Source organism: Castor canadensis, chromosome 8 (assembly GCF_047511655.1).
Source record: "Castor canadensis chromosome 8, mCasCan1.hap1v2, whole genome shotgun sequence".
Classification (NCBI taxonomy): domain Eukaryota; kingdom Metazoa; phylum Chordata; class Mammalia; order Rodentia; family Castoridae; genus Castor; species Castor canadensis.
The window spans coordinates 14904732-14930501 of NC_133393.1; the positions used below are offsets into that span (position 1 = coordinate 14904732).

Here is a 25770-nt window from a genome sequence, read left to right on the forward strand (position 1 = left end):
TTTCAGCCATTCCCCCGCCCCATGTTAGGGCTCAGACCCAGGGCCTTGAGCATGCTAGGCAAGCACTCTATCACTGAGGTAATTTTGATTGAGATTATACTTAACTTTTAAATTAATTTAGCAAGAGTTGTTGCTCCATCCATGAACATGAAAGAATGAACATAATATTTTATACAGAAACTTAAAGTATAATTTTCTTCCAGATCTAGGAGACTGTGAAACAACAACAACAAAAATTTAACATTCTACTTAAAAACTGGGGTATGCTGTAGTTAAGCCACCTTGCTACTAATCTGTTCTTGTCTTCGTTAATGCTGAACAATGAGAGCAAGTGTTTTTCCCAGCGTAGATTTGATTTGGTTTAAAGAAATCTCCAATGGTCAAAAAAGTCTATAGATTATCAAAAAATATCATAATCAGCTATTTTCTTGTTTGCAGTTTCCTTAGATGTCAGAAAACTATGTGAATAACAAGCACCACCTTCTACCTGCCTGTTCATAAAGAACCTTACACTTGACCAATAAGTATGGTCTTAACACTCCTTGATTATTAGTAGATAATATTAAGTCTCATAAATGCCATATGATATCACTGTTTTGCTGTGAAAGGGCAATAGGTGCTTTGGCTCAGTGTGGTGACACGTGTCTGTAATCCTAACTACTCAGGAGGCCGAGACAAGACCATTGCAAGTTCAAGACCAGCCTGAGTATTTAGTGAGTCCCTGTCTCCCAAAAAACAAAAAAAAAAAAAAAGGAAGAAAAAATGCTAAGGTGTAGAATTTCCCAAATACCTTCATTTAGCTCTGCCTTGAAAGCTAGGTAATTGTTTTGTTTGTTTTGAGACAGGGTCTTGCTGTGTACCCCAGGCTGGCCTGGAACTCATTGTGTAACCCAGGCTGGTCTCAAACTGGTAACCTTTTTGCATCAGCCTCCTGAGTGCTGGGATTACAGGTTTGTACCCTCATGTTTGTCTTAGACATTTTCTTTGATTCTTCCCCTGCTCAGAAATCTTGTTTGGAAAGGGCATTTTTAGAGCTGGTTTTGTTTATTTATTTTGATGTGGAGGTATTTTTAGAATATAACATTACATTTAAAAGTACTATAAATATTATATATACTAATGCTGCAGTTCTCCAAGTGTGGTCCAGGACATCACATAAGCATCACCTGGGAATTTATGAGAAATGCACATTCTTGCTCTCAAACTATTTGTGGGAAATGTGGTTCCAGGACGTCACATGAGCATCACCTGGGAACTTATGAGAAATGCACGTTCTTGCTCCCAAACCATGTGTGGGAAATTAACAGTAGAACTGATTTTAAAGCATTCATTTTAGCTTTTTCAATTTTTTTTTTTTTTTTTTTTTTTTGTGGTACTGGGGCTTGAACTCAGGGCCTTCATCCTGAGCCACTCCACCAGCCCTTTTTGTGAAGGGTATTTGCAAGATAGGTCTTATGAACTGTATGCCCAGACTGGCTTCAAACCCCAGTCCTTTTGATCTCTGCCTCTTGAGTAGCTAGTATTATAGGCCTGAGCCACTGGTGCCCAGCTTTTTTCAATAATCTTTTAAGATTTAATTTTTGTTAATGCTAGGCATGTACGTAGCGTAAAAGGTGTAATACCTACCTTCTTGCCCAATCTTCTGCCTTTCCAGGGACCTCCATTTTCTCTACTTCTAGCTGTTTGTTTGGTACTCAACATCATATTTCTAAAGAGTAAGCTTATCCTGCTGTTTAAAAACTCTGTGTAGGTTGTTCTCTAGACCTGCACAGCTTTCAGCCTGGATCTCCTTTCCCCTGGGCATTCTCCTCCTCCTTGTGTTTGACCTCTGCTTCTTGGATGCTGTGTCTCCACCTCTGTTCATACTTTCTTGTGAGCACCTTCTCTAGAAGCTCCCGAGGAAAGGCCCTGGGATGTACATTTGTTTGAGAATCTTCGGAAATTTTATTGTCTTCATTTTCTCTAATCTTGATTCATGGTTTACCTGCATACAGAATTCTGGGTTGGAGACTATTTTCTCTGAGTTCGACAGGCATTGCTCTGTCAACCTCTAGCTTCTGTTGGGAATGAGAAGTCTAATGCTGTTCTGTCTCTTTTCTCCTCCTTGAAGATGTTCTGAAATTTTATGATAATCTGCCTCACTCTGACCTTGTTTTATCTGTTATGTTGGGCACTCTGAAGGCCTTTTCAATTTGGAAACAGATTTTTTCAGTTCTGGGAGATCTTCTCGAATTTTAAAATTTGAGCAGCCTTTCCCTCAGTTTCCTCTATTCTTTTTCTCTGAAAATGTTATTATTTGTGGGATTTTTGGACTGATGGGTTCTTTAAGAATTTTGTATCTTTTCCCCCCTTGCAGTGCCTTGTGCATACTAGGCAAGTGCTCTATCACTAAGCTACACTCCTAGCCCCTATAAGCCATTCACCCACAGGTCATCTCCCAAATACCCTTTTAATTTAGTGCAGGGTTTAGGTCATAATTTGTTGTGGGATTTAAATTTCATAAACTATTCTTCCTTATTTGGAGTCTAGTTTTATTTTGGTGAACTTTAAAACTTGAGAAAATTTATGTCTCACCATTTAAAGATGTTTATGTCATACATTTAAAAGATTTTTCCTACTACTATTCCCTTTTGGGTTCTAAAAGTTCCTGTGGGAGAGGGTAGGAACTCTTTCCTGAGTATAATTATATTCTACATGTAGAATTATGTAGAACAAATTAATAAACCTATAAAATGTCATTAGGTTTCAAACTCATTATATGTCAGCAGAGAATTCTATGGATGGTTTTATTTGTATATAAAATCCTTGTTGGGCAGAAACTTTACTATATACTTTTGAACAAATGAATATACACACCTATTTATGGAGTGCCTTCTTTGAGGCACTGGGCTTCTTATAAATGCTGGCATCTCTTGGGGTACCTTTTGGGTCTTTAACAGATTCTGATGGTTGATAGAAAATTTACCTTTCTAGTTATTATGAGACAGCTGAAGAATGGGCCCAGCTTCTCCCTTGTGTCACAGTGATGACTAGGAATAGCATCTGGGAGTGAATGGGAAAACCTGGTTTTTAGAAACTAGGGGTCTCAGGTTCCCTTATCTGGAGAGTGAACATGTTGGGAAAGAAGCTCTCTGAGATCCCTTACAACATCCTGATTTTGTAGCCATAAAGTGGTGTTCCCATGAAGCAAACTCTTTGTAACAACCACCCACAAAGAAAAATACCTCTTAGTATTGAGTGGAGTCTAATGCAAATTTTTCTTGGCTAAGCTAAGCTGTTGGAACTATAATCTGAAGTAACAAGGACACTGAGAATCATTAAGCATTGTTTTTTTATTCTCCCTTGCCTCTAAGGTTAAACAGTATGTTCTCATTAGTATATTTTGGAATGTATTCCTTTTTATTTTTATTGTAAAATATATGTGAAATATATTTTTGACATGTATTAATGACTACTGAAATAAAATCTGGCAGTACATTTATACATATAGAAGTCCCTGTGTGGGGCTGGAGAGATAGCTCAGTGGTAGAGTGCTTGCCTAGCATACAGAGGCCTGAGTTTCAACCCCCAGTACAAAAAAAAAGTGCTATTTTCCCTATGCTCCACACTATCTGACTAGATGGGATTTTGCTTCTCTTTTTCATGTTTTATGTTCTAAATATGAAATAAGAGTAGCTCAATAACAAAAAGCCTTTGGTCTTTAACACATGGTATCACTGAAAAATTTGGGTAACTTACCCCATGCCATTGACTCTCCTGAGCACTTTTCACATCATAATTCCTTAACAACTGTATGAGATAGGTGAGGAAACTGAGGCACAGAACATTTAAACAGCTAGTAATCTGAGCCTCCTGGAATTCTACTGCAGCCAATATGGCTCCTAAGTATCCCTCCCTCTCTCATTCTCTCTCTCTTTCTCCAGTTCTGGGAATTGAACCCAGGGCCTTGCACACACTAGGCAGGTGCTCTACCACTGAGCTCTGTACCCAGCCCTAGAATTAACTTATTTTAATGTTAAAGAAAGAGCTGTGATTATAGGAAGCATTTTTTGAAATACATTATTTAGAATCTGAGGCAGGAGGTTTGTAAGTTCCAGGCCAGGTTGCGCTACATAGCAAGAGCCTGTCTCATAAACAAATAAACAAACAAACAAAAAAAGCACTTCCAAAAATATAGCATTAAGCTGGGCGTGGTGGTACACATCTGCAATTCCAGCTACTTGGGAGGAAAAGGCAGGAGAATCGAAAGAGTTCAAGGTCAGCCCAAGCAAAATTACCAAGACCCTCCTTCAAAAACAAGATACAAACAAAAGATCTGGGGTTATTCAAGCAGTAAAGCATTTGCCTAGCATGAGTGAGGCCCTGTGTTTAATCCCCAGTACTAAAATAAATAAATATATATATAAAATTTTTAAATTCTTATTTGAAATATTTTCAATTTATAAGACACATGTAATTTTTCATACTTGTTTAGAAATTATCTCCAACAGATAATTTATTTTATAAAAGTTATTCATTCTACTTAGTGAATTAATGTTTTTTTGGTTAGGTTTTCTGTAGTGACAAGTATTTATGTTTAAGTTTGAAAGCTAGAAACTCATTTTTGTAGGCATGTAGAGTCATAGTTTAGTAACTTCTCACAAGACTGCTTAAATAAACCTCGTGTTCCTTGCACTGATGTAGAGATACTGGAACTGCACCAGTTCAAAGCACCTATGTTGAGCCCAAGTACTGCTGTCTCCTTGGCTGTGTGATCCTGGCTAGTCATTTCATTTGCTACCCATTCTGACCCCTCATTCTGCATCTGTAAATGCCACTGACACCCGTCTCATAGTGAGAATTAACTGAGCAAATGTATATGAAACACCTCCACTAGCCTGTTGTGGTGTGAAGGGGTATAATAAATGCTCATAATGTCCTCTCTTCATTATGCTGCTGTTTGCGGACAAAATTGTTGTATGGTATTTAGAAGTGCTTGGTAATGACAGAATTAACATTTTTAAAGTGGTTTGAACGTATGCTGGCAGACCGAACTGTCGATTAATAATATTTATTATATGTAGAGCATATAAAAAGCAGGATTGGACTTAAACAGAGTGATGAAATAGGAATCCTTGTGTATGCTATGTGGAAGGTGATTTTTTTTTTTTTAATTTATTTACTTATTTATTTATTTATTTTTATTCATATGTGCATACAATGTTTGGGTCATTTCTCCCCCCTTCCCCCACCCCCTCCCTTACCACCCACTCCATCCTCTCCCTCTTCCCCCCACCCCCTCGATACCTGGCAGAAACTATTTTGCCCTTATTTCTAATTTTGTTGAAGAGAGAGTATAAGCAATAATAGGAAGGAACAAGGGGTTTTGCTAGTTGAGATAAGGATAGTTATACAGGGAGTTGACTCACATTGATTGTGGAAGGTGATTTTTGTGGCTGACCTCTGCTTTTCAAACTAAATGAAATTTGGTATTGTTTTTTTTTGCACTTATCTTGGTTGTTTGGGTAGAATGAAAGCATATTAAGCCAGTCTCTTAGGTCATTTTATTTTGGGGCAAGAAGGCATTCACATTCTACCTAAGATCTTATGTCTTTTAGTCCTTATTAAGCTGTTAATTAAGACTAGTTGTTACTTAACTAAAATAAATAACAAACACATTTTAGAATTCTTTGCATTCTACCTGGATGATCTGGCTCTTTTATCCCAGCCTGCCCCAGGACTCCTGGAATGTATCTCTTCTTATCAGAATAATGATCTTAAAATCTTTGTTTTCATCCCAGGACCCTGGAGGCTGAAATGGGAGAATTGCAAGTTTGAGGCTACATAGTACATTTCAGGCTAGCCTTGGCTACATAGTGAGACCCCATCTCAAAAACAAAACAAAAACCCTCTTTGCTTTTGGTAGCAAGGAAAGAATAACTTAATACATGAACACCTTTTGCCAGTTCATGATGCACTTACACACATTCTCTTACTTGATCTTTGCAGCACCTTTGGAAGGGAGTAGAACTAATCTCATAGCCATCTACAAGTGGGGAAGTCCTAGGATGAGTTGCCCAAAGCCATACAGTAGGTAACCTGGGCCTTAAAGTCCAGTCTTTTGATCCTAAACCTAAGGCTTTTTCACTCTTCCATGCTTTTGTACTCTTTATAAATGAACAGATCCTTACTAGGTATGAGAGTCAGTCAACAGGGCAGGTAGATTCCAAGAGCCTTTTTGATCCTAAGTACCTATAGGCATTAGGGAAGAAAATTTATAATGTGGGTCTTGACCATATTTTAGTCTGAGACTGGATCTCTTGCACATCATTGCATTGATCCCAAATTGTTTGCTAAAACAGTATGAAATATTTTGTTCCAATGCAACAGTGTATATAGAGAGATAATAAAATTCCAATTTGCAGTGGTAAGAGCTACATGAGGTTTTAAATTCAAAATAGGTACTTTATAAAAACATTTTGTATAAGAAACCAATTTAAGATAAATATAGTAATAGAGTTCTCTCCCAGTGACTCATTTGACTAACAATATATATTAATATATCATTTGTGCCTTTACTATGCTGTGTCTACCAGACACATTGAATGAGAAGCAATCCCTGCCCACAGGAAGGTCACAGTCTAGGCTACCATTCCATACACACTGTATAACACAACTTCATAAACCTATGGGCCACATTTGTGTTTATGGTGAAGACATATTTTAGTAAATAGCTCTTAAGAAACCAACCCATTTGCAAGTGAACAGCATTATTACCACCTAGATTATTCTGAACCATGGTCATTTAGAGTGTGTACATGCAATCCTTGTACACTTTGTGTTTCACAGGAATTTATCAATCTGTTCTGCAGTTTCTGTGCAGAGGTCCTGAATTTGAATTTAAACCATTATTGAAAGCCATTAGTGGGTAAAATCCATGAAAAATTAATAACTTTGAATTTTAAAATAGTAAAATCGGATCTTGAGCCTTTTGTTCATGTTGTGCACTGAAATGTAAAAGGTTACATTTCTTTTTGCATTATTTGTACAAAGTTTAAAATTTTAAACTTGAGTGCAATTGGAGATCACATAGCAGAGTGTAACTGGAAATCCAGGCTCCTGATATCCAGTCTAGTCTTCTTCCCTCTAGTTTATGCTGGGCTTCCTGATTTAGCAGCCAAGAGAGATTTAACTCTAATTGCAGGTTGTGGTCTTCTTTAATTTTCATATGAGGTTTCCTTATTTAGCAGTGGTGCTTAGAACTTTTTTTTTATTTGTGTGATTTCCTCTGCCTTTGTATTTTCCAAGACTTTTGGCCTGTTTTAACTTTTTGTTGTTTTGGTGGAGCTGGGGGGGTTTGAGCTCAGGGTTTTACCCTTGCAGGGCAGGCACTCTAGTGTTTGAGCTACACCTCCAGTCCATTTTGCTCTGGTTATTTTGGAGATGGGAGTCTCAAGAACTACTTGCCCAGGCCGGCCTTAAACCTTGATCCTCCCAGTCTTAGTCTACCAAGTAGCGAGGATTACAGGTGTCAGCCTCTGGCACCCTAATTTTTTTGTTTTGGCAGTACTGGGATTTGAACTCAGGGTCTCATGCTTGCTAGGCAAATGCTGTACTATTTGCCTACCATTGAGCCACTCCACCAGCCCTGGTGACTGATCATTTATGACTTAAAAATCATATATGACATTGACTTAAAAATATTTCATTCTTGTAGACATTCTACCCAAATGTAGAAGAAGCATCTAACTCAGATTTTGAACTATTGGGGCCAGGTACAGTGGCTATCATCCTAGCTACTTGGGAGGCAGAAAGCAGGAGGATTGTAATTTGAAGCTAGCCTGGGCAAAAAGTCAGTGAGACCACATCTCAACCAATAGCCAGGCACAGTGGTACTCACCTGTCACCCCAGTTACAGTGGGAAGCATAAATAAGAAGATTGCAGTCCAGGCTGACCTGGGCAAAAATATGAGACCCTGTTTTAAAAACAACTAAAAGATTTTGAGCCATTGGTTTTTGGTGACAAAGAGAAAGTTTCCATTCAAAAACAGTCAGCATTATGTATGGCTTCCTAGATTATCACATCTGCTTTGTCCACTCTCAAGACTGGCTTGAAGTACCCAAGAGAATGTGTGGAAATACTTTGAAAAACATAGAGTATCATATCATTGTGTTTTGCTCTTATGCATACATGAATCTCCTAACTGCATACTTGAGACTTTTTGTCATAAGACATTTTGTTATGTGAATATATAGATTGGCATAGAAAAAAAAAAAAGTGGCTGGGCCAAGTAACGAACTTGAATCCAAGGCCTTGCTGACAGATGATGGAGTGGCTGGGTAGTGGGAGATCATCTGGTGTCTTAGAGCCTTAAACTGGAAGTTGACATAATAGGCTCACTCGAGACTCTTCTGTGTTTCACCCCCAGCCTCTCCATTCCTGTGCCAATATTAATGAAGCACTTATAAGGACTAGACACCGTGCTAGACATTAATGATGTTCACAGTAAGAGAGATGGGATGCTATTTCTGTCGTCCGGCAGCTCACAGGGGAGGCAGTCACAGACAGCAGTGTGGGCTACTAAATGTATTTTGGACTGTGCCAACAGACTGAGTTTGCTGAAAAAAATGTGTAATTTTTTTTTTTTTTTTGGCAGTACTGGGGGTTGAACTCAGGGCTTCCCACTTGCTAGGCAAATACTGTACTGCTTGAGCTACACCTCCAGCCTGAAAAAGGTGTAATCTTGGATAAATTTATTTTCTGGTTTAAATATATTAGTATTCTCTTAGCCAACTTTCTTAAACTTTTAAAAATATATGATAAAATATATGTTAATATTTTGTGATCTATGAAATATTTTAGTATAGGCTATATTTAAAAATATATAGATTACATATATATTCATATATATTTTTTTTGGCAGGACTGGGCTTTGAACTTATGGCTTCACATTTGCAAAGCAGGAGTTTCACTGCTTGAGCCATACCTCCAGTCTCATATGTATATGTAATTTTAGGATAACTGATCTGTTCTACTTAGTAAGCCATCTGAACACTCCCTGTCGTACTACATTAATGTTAGCATTCAGAAAGGACATTGCTGCTGTCGCTTTGACATTAGTCCTTCATTGTTTATTTTTAGTTTTTGTGGTGCTATGTATTAAACCCAAGACCTTGGGCAATAGGTAAGGCAAGTGCTCTCCCTTTAAACTACATCCCAGGCTAAGCACTAGTAACTCTTAAGAGCAGAAACCTAGATTTGAATACTACCTGTGCCTCTTTTTTTGAATCTGTGGAACTTATTTGTGCCTCAGTTTCCTTTTCTGGAAATGGGAATAAAAATAATGGCTAACTCAGTTGCAAATATTGGATGAGCTCATATACATAAAAGTACTCAGATAGTGTCTGCATACATTAAAGGCTATATAAATATTAATAGTTATCATTATTATTATTTGGCAGAATAAGAGTAAGTTGGGTAAGGTTTCAAGAATTGATTTTCTCCTTTTCAAGCCCTCAGAATTACTCTAAACTAAAGGTAGGAAGATAAAGAAGACCCAGCAACACACATACCCACACACAGAAAAGTAAGAAAGCTAAACCTTTGCTGTCCATCAGCTACATGTCAGACAGTGCACTGGCATTTTAGCTGCTTCTCATTTGATCATTACACCAGTGCTATGAAGTCAATTAGAAACAGGCTGAGAGAAGTTAAGTTAGGGCTCCTGCTACGAAATGGAATGGACGCCATGATGATAATCAGTCCCTGCACTCCACAACCTGGACTCCTGCCTTGCATGACTCCAGACAACCTGAGAGTTCAATAGGTCTTACTAATAGGTAAGCCTATAATATGCCTTCCTGATTGTTGGGTACTTTATTTCTAACAATCATTTTTTTTTGCTGTCACTGGAATTTGAACTCAAGACATTGCACTTTCTAGGCAAGTACTCTACCACTTGGGTCATACCCCAGCCCTCTTTCCTTTAGTTATTTTTCGGATAGGGTCTCTTACTTTTTGCTGGGGCTGACTTGAGACTGTGATCCTTCTACTTATTTATGCCTCCTTAGTAGCTGGAATACAGTTATGCACCACCACTCCTGACTTATTTGTTGAGATAGGGTTCTCACTAACTTTTTGTCTGGACTGCCCTCAGACCTCAATCTTCCCAATTGCTGACACCCCCCCTTCCCCAGGAAGCCATGCCCACCATGCCTAGCCCTCTAATGAGCATTTAAAAGGATGTGGTCTACATCTTTTAGTTTGTTACTACTGTAGTGATTTGTTTTATTTATCTGAAATTCCATCCTTCTCCCATTCAAAAGTATATTACAGTTGTTGAGATGGTATAAGTGGGACCTACATGGCAAACATTTGAATGTGTGAAGTCTTTGTAATAGTTTAATTTACTATAATTTCCCAACTTTCAAGTTCATCATCATAATTATGGAAGTCATTTTTCAAATTAATAACTATTTCAGAGGGCATTAATCATAAACTCCATGTGGTTACATGTCCTTTGTGCTATTTAGTATAGAAGCTATTCTTGTAGTTAGCTTTTGGGGATCATCCAAAATTTATGAAAATAAATCATAACTAAGTTAATCTTTTCCTGTTCTTACATTGAAAGGTGGGTCATCTGGATAGGGAAGAGCGGCACTGCGTGGATGAGACCCTGTCCATACAGCGTCAGCTTAGTTTTCCTAGAGCAGTTTGCTTTAAACCCTCAACCTAAATGTGTGAAAAATATAAACGCTCCCTACAAAAAATTGTGTGTTTCCTGAGTTTCATAGTCTTGCAACCTCTTCTGCTTCCTTGTGCCACTGATTTGCACCCAGAAGTGAAAGCTGGCTACATCTCTGATTTTCAGAAAATCCCTATTCCACAGGGCATTTGTGGGTTTTGCATACCTAACTGAAGAAAGGGGGCAAAGCAGAGGTGGGGTGAGCCCTGCTTTGCATTAATGCAGGCAACTTTCCTAGCAAGGCATCCCCATTCTTAAAATGTTTTCAGCTCTCCCTTGACCTGACAGCTTCACCCCCACCTAATCCCAGCTTTGCTCCATTATGCTAACTCTTCTTTTCTCCCTCTCCTCATTCTTCTCTCCGTTACCTTTCAGAGATAAAACAACAAACTCTTCCCCTTGTCTAATACCAAGCAATTTCCCTTTCTTGACAGCCCTTCTGCAGGAACCACCCACACCAGGGGGACTGGACATGAGAGGTGGCGGGCCCATATGGAGAGAACATTTTTTCACAAAGAAAGTTTCTTCTAAGAGGAATTCTTGTGTTGGCTGTGAGGGTGACAAAACAGAATTTGGTATCCCGTATGTGGCAGCCAAGCTTACCAACCTTAAACTTTATCGAATCCTGAATAAAGTGTCAGAAATCTAAAACTGATTCATGTGTAATGCAGCCAAGTCATAAACTCTAGATATTTTTGATTACAGAACACCCTTGCTTGTAGGATATATACTGCTTTTAAAGAACCCACTTAGCATGAAAGGATCTCCATGTGCCCTCTAGGATTATTAAGTACTTCACTTACACAGAAGTCATTTTAGCTTTTGATTTCTTGACTTTTTGTTACCACAATTTTTCTTCCTGACAGTTTTAGGTTATATGCAAAGACAACAGGTGATCTATAAAACCTAAAACAGCTGAGGGATGACTCAAGTGGTAGAGCACCTGCCTAGCAAGCCTGAGGCCCTGAGTTCAAAGCCCAGCACCACCAAATAAAAAAATAAAAGAGCAAGGGTAGCAGTGACATCATCAAGATGGCAGACTAGGAAGCTCCAGGCAGGCTGTTCCAGAAACATTAAATGAACAACTAGAATAAAATAACTTTATATTAAAAGAAAGAAAAAAATCTCAGTACCACCAAAAACAAACAAAACAAAAACATAAAATAAAACCTAAAACAAATGTAGAAGTGTATTTTTTCAGGGAGTAAACCTTTAATACTTTGCACTTATGGCTCGGGTACCCCCATAAGTGACTTAATCTGTGATTGTTCTTAGCTAATAAAAGAACCCAAAAGGGTCATGGGTTTTTGGGTTTTGTTTTGTTTTGTTTTTTCCATTCTTTTATATCAGTCTTGAGGACTTATAGGGAAGGTCACTGAATTGTGATACTTTTCTGAATTTATGAATGTAATTGCTTTTTTCTTGCCATTATTAGCCTTGGCTTACAGGTTGTTTTCCCTCATAGGTAATAGAGAAGAGGAAACCTGAGCAACAATTGTGGAATATTATGGAAGAAGATGGAAAAAACTTAATGGGTAAGAAATAAAACTGTAATAAAGCATTATTAATGAAAACTTCATAACAGTATCATGTGTGGCCAATCCATAATATTACAGTCCTATTATGGGAAAGTAATCGTCACGATATGTGTGGTCTTTTCACTTTTCTGAACTTTTACTACCTGATTCCATCTTAATGTTGTAAAATTTTCAATACCATCACTTAAGTTAAGCTCTGAGGCAGACACAGCTATAGTTGAAGATAAATGGGACCTGGAGACCAGCAAACATATTAAAACAAGTCTGGGATAGGTCTTGAAGTTTATTGGTGGTAGGATAGTCATGGTGTCTGCCATGACCTGTCAAGAGTAATTATTCACCCCTTCTTTTTCTCTAAATACTGCCAGCTGCTGTGATATTAGGCTCACCATAGGGGTCTTGTTTATTTGAGTTGGTGCAGTGTGTCAGGTGGTAATCAAATAGAATTCCATTGAAAGCCCAATAAAAAGTGTGACTAAAGTTATGAAATATAAAAAGTTTTTAATTTCAGAAATCCATACATTCTTATTGTCAAAAATTCAAATGTTAAAGATAACCAAGACTCTACCTGAAGGTTGGTCCCCTCCCAGAGTCTGTTAGTGTATGATATGTATTTGTTCAACCTTCTTTTTTGTCTAGTGATTAAAAACAGCTTTTATTGGTTGGGAGGGCATCTCACAAACTTTTTGCTCAGGCTGGCCTTGAACTGAGATTCTCCTAATCTCTGCTTCATGAGTAGCTAGGATTACAGGCATGAGCCACCTCACCTGACTTGCGTCTTTTTAAGTACAGGGAAAAATGATGATGTGAGAGGATTAGTTATGAATAATTCTTTCTCTTGACCATACTTGAATAAAGGTATTTTGCTTCATTACAAATTGCTTGTAATGGATAGAAATCACCTGAACTAGCTAAAGAACAACACCTATTTAGAAGCGAGTAGAGCGTGCTGATTTGTAGATTACCATTTAGCTGCTATGCATAGAAACATGCAGACTGGAAGATTGAACAGGCAGTAGTTGGAACTGATTGGTAATGGGAAACTGCCCTTTTGTCCTGTTAAATAATATTTGAATGACAGCAGAAAGTTGTGCAAGAGAAGAAAATCCAGGAGAAAGGTGACTTATGGGTCTTATAATTAGGATGTCACTTAAAAGTGATGGTCTAAAAAGTAAATGTACAGTAACATTTGACATTTATACATGAACTGGCAGGAGTTACAGTGCGTGGTTTTTGTTCTGGGGTCCATCTTGTCAGAGAGAAGTACTGATTTTTCTTTTCTTTAAATAGCAATGCTCTTCCTGTTGAAATTAATGTTAAAGGATAAAGAGTGATTGATATTTAATGTAACAACTATGCTGATAAAATGTCTTGGCCTTCAAGTGTGGCTACATGAAGGGAGTGATGTTTTCTGACTCTTTTTCTCCCATCTTTTTTTTTTTTTACCCCCTTCCATTGTTTGGGAATCACTTCTGAATGCTGATCAAAGTTATGGCTCTTAGCATGAATGTCATTTAAAGTAGTGTCTTACAGGGCAGACCAGGGACCACTGGGATCTCTCAGGGGCTGATGAGGTCAGAATGATTTTCATAACAATACTGAAATGTTATTTGCTTTTCCCACCCTCCTCCACTCTAGTGTGTGCAATGAGTTTTCCAACTGACTAGGACAGAATGTGAAACTGACCATGACAGAATGGCTTGATATTTTGTGGTTTTTAAATTATTTTTAAAAATGGTATCAAATAATTTAAGATTTTTCATATCTTACCTGGACCCCAATAAAGATAGGTCTATTCAGCACTCATGTTACAGTTGATTTTATCTTTTTTTGTTTTCAAAGTTAGCGGAAGTTTTGTCAAGAAATTTAACTTTAATAAAAACTACCAACTGATTTTAAATTTATTGCTTTTGCTTTTATTCTAATTGTTTTTATTTTATTTAATATTTGCAAAAAAATGTTTTTATATGTGTGAGATTTTCCTTGCCTGGTGAGTTGCTCCCAAGACCCTGTAATTTCTTTAAAGAGACTTTTATTAGAAAGAGAATTACTTGGCTCATTAGACTGAGTCATTTAATAATGACTTGAAGGTTAATACAGCCGTCAGAATCCTGCTCACAGGCTTCATGTCTATCTTGTCACTCACTAACTTCAGCCATTTCTAAGTGCAGACAGTTGGGAATGCCATTAGAATATTAGTGGAAAAATAAACTGATACTCAAAATGTGAATGACTAAAAGTTTTCTCTAAGATTATTTTAATCTTAAGATACACTTTAATAGAAACTTTCTAATTTGGACATTTTAGTCTTCCTTTCATTGAAGGTATGAAAGGAGCTTTTTCATCAAAACCATCTATGGCTGTTTTCCATTCAGCATTGCTCTCTGCCAGGTGCCCCATTCTCAGCTGGGCCTGGTGTGCCAAAGACCAGAATGTCCCGGGTTAGGATACAGTCCCAGGCTTTGGCCTGTTGAGAAAGGCCATCATTTGCCTGCTGAGGGAAGGAGGAACTTGAAGGCATCAAACCAAACTTTTTTGTTGTTGTTGTTACACACCTTACCCCCACCTTCAGAGGTATGTGGAGCCTCCAGGTCCTAAGCCTTTCTGTGCTCTGAAGTTCTAGCCAGCTTTTTTCTTGTTTATTTTACCATGGTGTAGGTAGCATTTAAGTTTTACTGTGCTTTTGTCTCTTGTAGTTTCCATTCCTTCATTTTCTGGCTTCCAAAATTTTCATGAAACCCCTCATCTGCTGTTGCTTCATCTTCTCCTTTCTGTTCTTGTGAATTTATGCCCCTTTTTACTCCTTTATTGTGATTTTACTAGGGTTTCAAGAAGGAAAGGAGGTGCATGTGTATTTATTCTGCCTTGTTTTACTGGGGAGGCCAAGGTTTAGCATATATTATTGAGTGCTTACAACATACCAGGGATTGTGTTAGAGATTTGGGTTTTTTCCTTTAATTTAAAATCCCTTCAAGCTGGGCTTGGTAGCAAGTCCTGTAGTTCCAGCTACTGAGAGATTGAGGTGGGAGTTAAACCCAGGAGTTTGAGACCAGCGTGGGCAACATAGTAAGACCCAGTCCAAAAAAAAAAAACAAAAACAAAAAATCCCTTCAGATTTTATTGAGGATTAGAAAATTCATTCCCATTAGTGTTAGTCACCTAAGTTTTGATACTATCATAAACTATCAATCATTACATCAATCTGTAAGATAATTATATTCAATTTTAATGAATATGGAAACAAATTTAGAAAACTTAGTAACAAGTTTAAACTCAGTGGAAAGTGATGCCAGATTTGAGAGGGGTTTCTAAAACAATATTTAAGACTCGTAGTAGATACAGAAAGATAGGCATCAAGATCAGCTAGCAGTTTAAGCAGACATGCAGTGGTAGGAATCAGGGATTGCAGTGAAGATGGGGGGCAGAGAGTGGGTTCAAGAAGGTAGAGGGCATTTAAATCCATTCTCTTAGATAAGAGCTAATGTAGCAAAGAATCTATACCAGGGTATGACATTCCTCATTTTAGTTTTGAAACAGGGTCCTCCTGAGTGTTGGGATTACAGGTGTTTGCCACCATGCCTAGCTTTGACACTTCTATTTTGCAAAAGCAAATTAGTAGCCCTTGGTAATGAACTTATGATATAAATAAGAAGCTAAAGAGAATGACAGGCTTTTAAGTCAGGAGTGGAATAACCAGGATTGGGGAAAGGTGGGAAGAAGTGCTGAATTAAGGGGAAATTAGGGATTTCTTTTCTTTTTTTTTTTGGTCGTGATACTGGGGTTTGAACTCAGGGCTTTGTGCTTGGTAGGTAGGTAGGTGCTGTACCACTTGAACCTCACCTCCAGCAATATTAGTAAATTTAAACATTATGTATGAATTTCATGCTTGCTTGAAAATATGAGCATATGACATGTCTTCTATGTCTTTTTTTTTGACATTTATCTGAATATCCTGTAAGTTGAGTTCATTAAGTCACATTGTTTCCTGATAGATAATATGTAATCTTATTTTTAAATCTGTCATTTGAGGTCCATTATTTTTTCCTTTTTTTTTAAATATGGAATGCTTCATGAATTTGCATGTCATCCTTGTGCAGGGGCCATGCTAATCTTCTCTGTGTTGTTCCAATTTTAGGATAAGTGAGCATCATCTTTTTATCCTTGCAAAAGAAAGTAGTCTGATTTCAAAAGACAAGTGTTTTTTGGTAGTACTAGGGTTTGAACTCAGGCTTTGGATGTTTTTTAAATAGGGTGTCCTATTCACACTCTGTCAGACCTGGAATGTGATTGTCCTCTTTAAGCCTCCCACTTAGCTGGGATGACAGGCACACACCACCACACCCAGCTTTTATTGGTTAAAATGGGGTGTCACAGACTTTTGCATGGACAGACCTCAAACCATGATCTTCTTTTTTTTTTTTTTTCATTTTTCTTTTATTATTCATATGTGCATACAAGGCTTGGTTCATTTCTCCCCCCTGCCCCCACCCCCTCCCTTACCACCCACTCCGCCCCCTCCCTCTCCCTGCGCCCAATACCCAGCAGAAACTATTTTGCCCTTATTTCTAATTTTGTTGTAGAGAGAGTATAAGCAATAATAGGAAGGAACAAGGGTTTTTGCTGGTTGAGATAAGGATAGCTATACAGGGCATTGACTCACATTGATTTCCTGTGCATGAGTGTTACCTTCTAGGTTAATTCTTTTTGATCTCACCTTTTCTCTAGTACCTGTTCCCCTTTTCCTATTGGCCTCAGTTGCTTTAAGGTATCTGCTTTAGTTTCTCTGCGTTAAGGGCAACAAATGCTAGCTAGTTTTTTAGGTGTCTTACCTATCCTCACCCCTCCCTTGTGTGCTCTCGCTTTTATCATGTGCTCATAGTCCAATCCCCTTGTTGTGTTTGCCCTTGATCTAATGTCCACATATGAGGGAGAACATACGATTTTTGGTCTTTTGAGCCAGGCTAACCTCACTCAGAATGATGTTCTCCAATTCCATCCATTTACCAGTGAATGATAACATTTCGTTCTTCTTCATGGCTGCATCAAATTCCATTGTGTATAGATACCACATTTTCTTAATCCATTCATCAGTGCTGGGGCATCTTGGCTGTTTCCATAACTTGGCTATTGTGAATAGTGCCGCAATAAACATGGATGTGCAGGTGCCTCTGGAGTAACAGTCTTTTGGGTATATCCCCAAGAGTGGTATTGCTGGATCAAATGGTAGATCGATGTCCAGCTTTTTAAGTAGCCTCCAAATTTTTTTCCAGAGTGGTTGTACTAGTCTACATTCCCACCAACAGTGTAAGAGGGTTCCTTTTTCCCCGCATCCTCGCCAACACCTGTTGTTGGTGGTGTTGCTGATGATGGCTATTCTAACAGGGGTGAGGTGGAATCTTAGCACAAACCATGATCTTCTTGAATCCACTTCCCAAGTGACTAGGATTGTAGGTATGAGCCACCGTGCCTGACTTACAAAGTGTTTTATAAATCAACTTTATAAGACCAAGAACCCAGTAGGAAAGACATGAATTGACAGTTCACATGAAAAGAAAAAAAAGATCAATATTTACCATAATTAAAGTCATATAAGTGAACAAAATATGTGTGTGTATAATTTTTCAAATTTTTCATGTTGAAACTTTTTTTTTAAAATTGGGACTGGGGTTTGAACTCAGGGCTTCAAGCTTGCAAAGCAGGCACTCTACTGCCCATTTTGCTTGCTCTTGTTATTTTGGAGATGCGGTCCTGTGAACTATTTGCCCAGGCTGGCCTCGATCCGTAGCCTCCACATCTCAGCCTCCCAAATTGCTAGGATTACAGGTAGGTGTGAGCCACCAGCACCCAGCTTGAAACATTTTAAAGACATGTGAATCCCTACTGTTAGGGAAACATGCACTGTCAAATACTGCTGATGGAGTACATGATGGGAGGGAAGAGAGTATAAGCTAGTGTAACCTTTTTAGAAGGCAGGTTAATAATATCTGACCAAAGTTTTAAGTGTGTATATTCCTTGACAAAACAACTCATCTTATATAAATTATATCACAGACATACTTACATAAGCATGCCAAGATATGTGTCCAACCAAATCCATAGTGTATTGTGATAATGAAACACTGGAAACTGCGTAATTCTCTCTTAGGAGGCTAGTTAAATGAATTATGAAATACTTCTCACAGAATATGCTAGTGTTTTATTTTTATTTTATTGCTTTTTGAGACAGGGTCTCACTCTGTTCCCCAGGTTGGCCTCAAACTCCTGGAGACAAGCAATTCTCTTGCCTAAGCCATTCAAGTAGCTCAAGTAGCTGGGATTTCAGGTCTACACCACTGTACCTAGCTCATGCTACAGTTTTTAGAGTGTGGTAAAACCAGATATGTGGAACAGTGTCTAAGATATATTAAGTTTAAAAAAGTAAGGTGCAGAATGCTCAATTGTTGTGTGTGTGTGTGTGTGTGTGTGTGTGTGTGTGTGTGTTTTGGCAGTACTGGGGTTTGAACTCAGGACCTTGTCCTTGCCAGACAGACACTCTATCACTCATTCCTCGCCCCCAACCCTTTCTGCTTTAGTGATTTTTGAATAGACTGATCCTCCTATTTATGCTTCCCACTGTAGCTGGGATTAGGTGCACACCACCATGTCCAGCTTTTATTGGTTGAGAGGGGGGTCTTTGGAACTTTTGCCTGGGCTGGCCTTGACCTGTGATCCTCTAGATCTTTTCCTCCACAGTAGCTAGGATTGCAAGTATGAGCCACCAAACCTGGCTTCAGGTTTTTGGGTTTTTTTTTAAGTGTATAAGATTAATAGGAAACAATAAGGATTCCAGCTGTCTTTTGTGTATAATGGAACCCTGTTTTCCATAATTTTTAAAAAGGCATTTTATTATGGAAAATTTCAAACTTTATATTCTCTCCCCCTTCCTTACCCTACTCCTGGATTATTTGGAAGCAAACAGACAAAGTAGACATTATATTATTTAATTTAAAGGCATTTTGTTATATGTCTCTGGAAGATGAATTCTTTTAAAGAAACCTAATTGCAATCAACATCACATATGTAAGAACTGATACTAATTCCTTAATATCATTGAATTTCTAGTAGTCAGTGTCCAAATTTCCCCCAGTTATCTAATTTTTAAATGTAATTTGATGGTTTAAATCAGGATTCAAATAAAGTTCAAATGGTGCAATTATTTGATTACTGTTTCTTCCTGGAAACAATTTTTATTTTTCCTTCTTGGCAATACTGGGGTTTGGAATTATTTTTTTTTGTTGGGAGTGACGTTTGAACTAGGGCTAGTACTGGGGTTTGAACTCAGGGCATCCTCCTTGCTAGACAGGTGCTCTACCACCTGAGTCACACTTCCAGCTCTTTTTGCTTTTAGGTATTTTTCTAATAGGGTCTCATGTTTTTTGCCCAGACCAACCTGGGTCAATATCCTCCTATTTATACCTCCCACTTGACTGAAATGATAGGCATGCACCACCACACCCAGCTTATTAGTTGAGATGGGGGTCTCCCTAACTTTTTGCCTGGGCTGGCCTCAAATTATAATCCTCCTGATCTCTGCCTCCTGAGTAGCTGGGATTATAGGTGTGAGCCACTGCATCCTTTCTTGGAAACTATTAAAGAACCCAAGTCATTTGTCCTGGAAGAGTTTCCTTCAGTTGGAATATTGGTGACTATATCCCAGTAGTGTCAGTTAACTTTCATGATATCCTTTACTGTATCATCTTTAAATTGGTAGTTAAATGTAGTATCTGTGATTATTTTGAAGATGGAGTCTCATGAGCTATTTGCCCAGGCTGGCCTTGAAACACGATCCTCCTGATCTCAGCCTTCTTAGTAGCTAGGATTATAGGCTTGAGCCACCAGCACCTGCTTTAGGTTCTTCTTCTTTTTTTTTAAAGAGATAATTAGTAAGTGTTGGTGTATATTTCCAGTATATTTCTGTCAGGAGGTACATAATGTATGAATATCTAGTGTTTCTCTCTCTCTCTCTCTCTCTCTCTCTCTCTCTGTGTGTGTGTGTGTGTGTGTGTGTGTGTGTGTGTGTAATACTGATGGTCATGGCTAGGTCCACTGATTAATGAGTCTTCCATAAGTAGAACTATTAGCTGGTGGCTGTGGTCAGTGTATTAAGCATTCTAGTGTGTACAACATTTAGGTACAAATTATTTTAAATACTTTGTTTTTATATTGTCTGCAACTGTTTTCATTGGTATTCTAATTTATTCTTTCATTTTGGTTTAAAGTTCTCTGTTTGATCAGAAAGACTTGGTTTTAAACCTCAATATACAAATTACTTTTGTTTTGCTTTCTTTTTTTTTTTTTTGTTTCTTTTCTTTGATACTAGGGTTTGAACTCAGAACCTACACTTGAGCCACTCCACCAGCCCTATTTTGTGAAGGGTTTTTTCAAGATAGGGTCTTTCGAACTATTTGCCTGGCTGGCTTTGATCTGCAGTCCTCCTGATCTCTGCCTCCTAAGTAGCTAGGATTATAGGCACCTGGCTACTTTTGTTTTCTTGATTTTTTTTCTTTTTATTGACACATTATATTTGTACATATTTATAGGGTACAACATGAACATGTATACAATGTGTATTGATTAACATTTCCATCTCGTCAAACGTTGATCATTTCTATGTGTTGAGAACCTTCTAACTCTTCTAGTTATTTTGAAATATATCCTAGGTTTTCGTAGGCTATAGTTACCCTACTATGCTGAATGCCAGAACCTTCTAACTTTATTTTGGTACTATTTATCTAACTTCTTTCTGATTCTCCTCCCTGCTTTTTCAGTTTTTGTGAGGCCATTTTTTCCTCTTCTGAGGATATGTAAAAGGAATCTTAGATGTAACAGTAATTTGTCAGAGAAGAGATTGAAATAGCAAGTTATGTTTATTTGATTCAGTCTTTTGTTCAACAAATCTTAACAAGTACCTGCTATGTGCATGACACTGTTTGCCTCAGGCTCATTATAGTTGGGATACAAATAGGCAATTATAGTACAACATGGTAGACGAGGAGTAAGGGAAAGTACACATGCTGCTGAGAACACATAGAATTACTAACCCAGTAGGGGAAAGATGGCCAGAGGCTACACAGCATTCCATACTTTTCTGAAGAGGGGGTTTTCCAAGAATCCTCCCCCAACCCCCATGAATGCCTGAAACTGCAGAAAGTATCAAACCATTTATGTTAATCCTCCCTACACCCCCCACAGCCAAAGTCTGTAGATGCTCAAGTCTCTTATATAGGAAAATGTGGTATTTGCACAGAGTTTTTGCATGCCCATATACTTTAAATCATCTCTGGATTATTTTTAAGGCCTTATAAGATGTAAATGCTCTGTAAATATTTAGTGTAATTTTTTTTGCTTTGTGACAAAGAGAAGAGTGTACATGTTCAGTACAGATGCAGTTTTTCTCAAATGTTTTTGGTCCACAGTTAGTGAACCTGTAGATGCAGAAACCATGCATATAGAGAGCTGAGTGTACTGTTTTTCCTGTTACTATGCTTTTCATATTTATTCACAATTGTGATGAAGTTCAATTTATAAATTAGGCACAGTAAGACTGGGGGGCGAGGCTCAAGTGATAGAGTGCTTGCCTAGTAAGCACAAGGCCCTGAGTTCAAACTCCGGTTTCACAAAAAAAAAAGCCCAATAAGAGCTGAATAATAATAACTAATGATAAAATTAGACAATTATAGCTATATTATAATAAAAATTATGTGAATGTGGTCTCTCTGTCTCAAAATATCTCATTGTACTATACTCACCCTTTTTTTGGTGGCACTAGGGTTTGAACTCAGGACCTCATGCATGCTAGGCAGGCACTCTAACACTTGAGCCACTCCACCAGTCCTATACTCACCTTTCTTGTGATGATGTGAGATTACTCGGTGCCTATGTGATGAGATAAAATGAGGAGAATGATGTAGACATTGTGATACAGTGCGACCTTCTGACGATCATCAAGCCATGATATACTCATACAGGTAACTGATACTTTGGAAAACGAAACCATAGATGGGGGTGGTGCACTGTACTAAGATGTGAAGTATAAATAAGAATCAGGGTAAGAAGGAGATGATGAAAATGTTCTGGATAAGGAAGCAGCTGTGTGGGAATACTCAGAGATAAGAGCAGTTTCTTTGGGGAGCTGAAAATAATTGAGAACTGCTGGGGCATAGTCATCATGTAAGGGGAGGCCTGGGCTAGAGGGGTGTGCAGGATAGGACCGCCAAAGTCTTGATGAACCATGTTGAGGAGTTTGGACTTTACCCATAGGTAGCAAGAGTGACCCATTTGGGCTTTAGGCTGAATGCAGAAGACCTGTTAAAAGGCAGTTATAGTCATGTAGGCTAGTGATACGGCTGATGGTAAACTAGATCAGATTAGAAGCAATAGGGATGGAGGTGGTTTTGTTCATGCTTTTAGAAAATAATCACTGAGCCCGTTTTCTGCTAGGTGCTGTTCCAGACACTAGGGATACAACTGTGACCAACATAGATGGATTTCCCTACCCTCCTAGAGCCTCTAGTGTAGTGGGGAAAAGACAATTTTTATACTATCTTTAGATAGTAGTAATTGCCAACAAGAAAACAAAGCAGGATATGAGTTAAGGGAAGCTTAAGTGGGGGACAGTTTTACATGGAGTGGCCAGGGAAGGTGTCAGGAGAAAGTGACATCGAGCACACATTTGAATGAAGTGAGGAAGGAGGCGCCATGCAGATAATGAGGGAAGAGCATCTGGGAAGCCAATGCAGAGTGCACAGGTCTTGAGATGAGAACATTCCTGGAGTTATAAGGGGCCAAATGTGGCTGATGAGGACTCTGTGATGGGAGGATGATGGGAGCCGAGGGAGAGGTAAGGGAGTTGGAGCATGTGGAGCTTGGTCACTGGTCACTGTGAAGATGTGATGGAGGGAAAAAGAGCCCAGGTTCATAAGGAAAACAAATAAGATTTGCGGACTGATGAAATAGGGGAGGTGCAGAGGAAGAAGTCTTGATCACTGAGGGCACACAGTGAACTCAGAATGTGAACACTGGGACTTCATTTAAGAGAATATAGCAGCTGGAACAGGCAAGCCTAGATCCCATGATCATGGAAATCTCTCTTATTACATACTTCAGGAAGAGGTAGTATTGATTATACCCACTATGAAGGGGGAAATTCTCTTATACAGAATGGGTTTTCCTTGCCTTTTGGTCAGTCTGTAATTAGGGGCAGACTTGACTTTTCAGGAGCCAGGAGGATGCCTGAGTGATGGGGCAGCACTGAGAGCCCTCAGGATGCCGAAAACTATTCTCTGACACATAGCATGTACTACACACACACACACACACACACACACACGGCTGCTAAACTGATTGACATTCACATAGTTGATAGGATAGCAGCTGCTTCTGCCAAGAGAGAAGTCATTATGACTGCATCTGTACTAAACATGATTTTCAGGAGACTCATCCATCCATTGAATCTTCACTTACTGGGGACTGACTATAAATCTCTGTGTGAAGTCTAGGTTACAAAATGACAATGATATGGTTATTATTCCAAGGCCTCAAGGACTTCAAATCAAGGACAGCTGTGGTGGTGACATCTGTAATCCTAGCACTTGGCAGTTCCAGGCTAGTCTGGACTACATAGTGAGACCCTCTCTCCAAATAAATAAATAAATAAAATCAGATTTATTTTTAAAACCCAGGGATTAAAATTAGGTATGCCATCGTATTGGGTGTAAAGAAGGCCATAGGACACCAAGGAAGAATTCCTTGTACTCTGGGCTAAGGCAGGGAAACTTGTAAAAGAAGAGGATAACTTCTGAATCCATGGCCTTTTTCATTTCTTTCTTTACAAAGCAGGTGCTCTACTGCTTGAGCCATATCTCCAGTCCATTTTGCTGTGGTTTATTTTGGAGATGAGGTATCCTGAGCTGGCCTTGAACCCCGATTCTCCCAATCTCATCTTCCCAAGTAGCTAGGATTACAGGTATAAGCCACCTGCACCTGGCCCATGCCCTTTTCATTCACTGCCTAATGTGTATAGTATTCTCTTCCACCTTCCATCTTCTGCCTGCCTCCCTCTTTTTCTTCTTTCCTTCCCCACCCCTTCCTTCCTTTGCTGGAGATGAACCTAGGGCCTCTTGAAAGCTAAACATGTTTTCTACCAATGAGCTACAACCCAGCCCCCTTCTGTCCTTCTAAGCCCCTCAGAGTCATTTTCCTGAGGAAAATTCTTTCACAGGTCCCCAAATATCCTCCTCCATTCTTTCCCAGTATTCTGTAGGCAGTCCTAGCGGAAGGTAAATAACCACATAATCACTTAACAGAAGGCAAATCGTATAAACAGGTTCATATGGAATTTATTTTATGTTAAATTGATAATTAAAATTAATGCTATTACAAAAATAAAGCTTTAAAAATAAAGTGGCTTTTATCCTGTAGAACAGCATTTCTCAGAGTTCTGTCACTTGCATCTCACTTTCATGACTTTACCACATTCCAGTAATACCTGTAGTGTTACTTAGGTTTTTTCTGCGAGCCAAATTACTTTACTTTTTAACTTAAGTCTACTTGAATCTCATCCTAAAAAATATCCATGGGATTATGGATTTAACACATTAAAACAATATATGACTTCTAAATTAAAAAAAAAAGTTACTCCCGGAGGGTTCCAGTTCTGAACAAGACAGACTAAGCTGGTTCTGCACAGTCTCTTTCACTGAACATAGCCAAAAACCTGGACAGAATTCATGAAGCAGCCATTTGAGGACTTTTAAAAGTAAATAGTAGCAAGTATATTAGAAAAGACCAGGATTTGAAGTACCATCCATCAAGCTGAGAAGTTCTTGTTTTGTCTCCAGTATCCCCTTGGCCTAGACTCAAGACCTGGAAGTGGGCATCAGACATGAGAGAGCACTCCAGCTGAAACCTCTGATTCTGAGGAGTGGGAAGGGAGACTTGCAGTGGGAAACTTGCAAGTGAGAAACTCCCCACTTTGAAACCTGCTTCTCCCTTTCTCCTGCCCTGCCTTCAGGCAATCTGCTGCTGCCATTGTTGGTAGGGATAGCAGCAGGGGCCACAGCTTCCTGAAAGTCCCCAGGAAGCCCCTCCAGTTGGAGGGGCTGTAGTCAAACTTTTCTCCCTTTTTTTGTCTGTTCTGCTACTTTGTCCCTGTTATACATTGTAAATTGGTTAATCAGAGCCCCATCCTCTGGCTGGAAGACAGGAAAGGGGAGCCCCAAAGAAGAGGAAAGTACCTGGAAGAAGATGGAGAGAGAGGGACTTGGGAAAGAGACCCTATAAAGTTGTTTATGAATGCCTGAGCCCACCCCTAAACAACATATGCATAGCTCTGATCCTAAACAGCAGTGTCAAAAGACAGAATTCCACTATGAGCTGGATCACTGCCTCGGTCCTAGACTGGCCACTGGGTAGTGCTTATGCCAGATAAAGCCAAATAGCTTTGCAAAGCTTTGAATATGAAACTGATG

The 25770-nt window shown here is 38.8% G+C and overlaps 1 protein-coding gene and 1 pseudogene across 13 annotated transcripts in view; one reads left to right on the top strand and one right to left on the bottom strand.

Annotated features, from left to right (window-relative positions):
- The window catches only part of Usp49 (ubiquitin specific peptidase 49), a 74939-nt gene that overhangs the window by 19179 nt on the left and 29990 nt on the right, over positions 1-25770 (top strand). For 9 of the 13 annotated variants that reach the window (XM_074082193.1, XM_020157275.2, XM_074082194.1 and 6 more), the window contains one exon: positions 12190-12259. The gene's annotated coding sequence lies outside the window, so the exon portion shown is untranslated. Of the gene's footprint in view, positions 1-5988; positions 6070-8903; positions 9820-12189; positions 12260-25770 lie in introns of those variants that run through there. The other 4 variants (XM_074082188.1, XM_074082187.1, XM_074082189.1 and 1 more) reach the window with 3 other exon arrangements.
- LOC141426027 (U6 spliceosomal RNA) lies at positions 16315-16413 on the bottom strand (annotated as a pseudogene).